A 1144-nucleotide genomic window follows, 5' to 3' on the forward strand; every position below is an offset into this window, starting at 1 on the left:
TGATTATGTAATCAATTTCAGAGTAAATGCCATGTGGTGATAAGAAGAATGTATATTCTGTTGTTTTGGAGTGGAAAGTTCTATATATTTCTATAAGGTCCATTTGATCTACTGTCAAGTTCAGGTCCTGAATATCTTTGTTAATTAGTTGTCTTGATGATCTATCTAATATTGCCAGTGGGGTGTAAAAGTCTCCCACTATGAGTGTGTGGGAGTCTAAGTATCTTTGAAGGTCTCTAAGAACTTGCTTTTACGAATCTGAGTGCCCATGTGTTGGGTGCATATATATTTGTGATAGTAAGCTCTTCTTGTTGAGTTGAACCCTTTAGCATTATATAATGCCCTTCTTTGTCTTTTATGATATTCATTGGTTTAAAATATGTTTTGTCAGAAACTAGGATTGCATCCCTTTTTTTTTTCTGTTTTCCATTTACTTGGTAAATTTTCCTCCATCCTTTTATATTGAGCCTATGTGTGTCATTGCATGTGAGATAAGTCTCTTGAAGACAGCATATAAATTTGTCTTGGCTCTTTTTCCAGCTTGCCACTCTGTGTTTTTTAATTGGGGCTTTTAGCCCATTTACATTTAAGGTTAGTATTGATATGTTTGGATTTGATCCTGTCATCATGATGTTAGCTGGTTATTTTGCAGACTTGTTTATGTGGTGGCTTTATTGTGTCACTTATCTGTGTACTTCATTGTGTTTTTGTAGTGGCTGGTAATGGTCTTTCCTTTCCATATTTAGTTTTTTCATGCTCTACATGCTCAGGGAAATTTCTCTAGGAATGAACTATAGAAAAGATCCCTGAAAGTATAGTCTTTGTAAAAGTTTTTAAATCAGAAAATGTGAGTCCTCCAACATATTCTGTTTCAAGATTGTTTTGGCTATTAAGGGGCACTCAAAATTCCATATGAGTTTGAGAATTAACTTTTTCTTTTTTTAAAGAAAAGGTCATTGGAATTTTCCTAGAGATTGCATTGAATATATAGATTTATTTGGGTAGTATGACATCATAACAATATTAAGTTTTCAAATGTATTAACACTAATGTATTCCAATTCATTTAAGTATTCTTAAATTTCTTTCAGTAATGTGTTGTAGCTTTCAGTGTACAAGTCTCTCACATCTGTATTAATCAGGGT

General features: G+C 32.9%; 1 pseudogene; it reads right to left on the minus strand.

Annotated features, from left to right (window-relative positions):
- Positions 1-735: 735 nt before the first annotated feature.
- LOC119618362 (small nucleolar RNA U3) lies at positions 736-822 on the minus strand (annotated as a pseudogene).
- Positions 823-1144: the final 322 nt, after the last annotated feature.

Source organism: Chlorocebus sabaeus, chromosome 4 (genome assembly GCF_047675955.1).
Source record: "Chlorocebus sabaeus isolate Y175 chromosome 4, mChlSab1.0.hap1, whole genome shotgun sequence".
Classification (NCBI taxonomy): domain Eukaryota; kingdom Metazoa; phylum Chordata; class Mammalia; order Primates; family Cercopithecidae; genus Chlorocebus; species Chlorocebus sabaeus.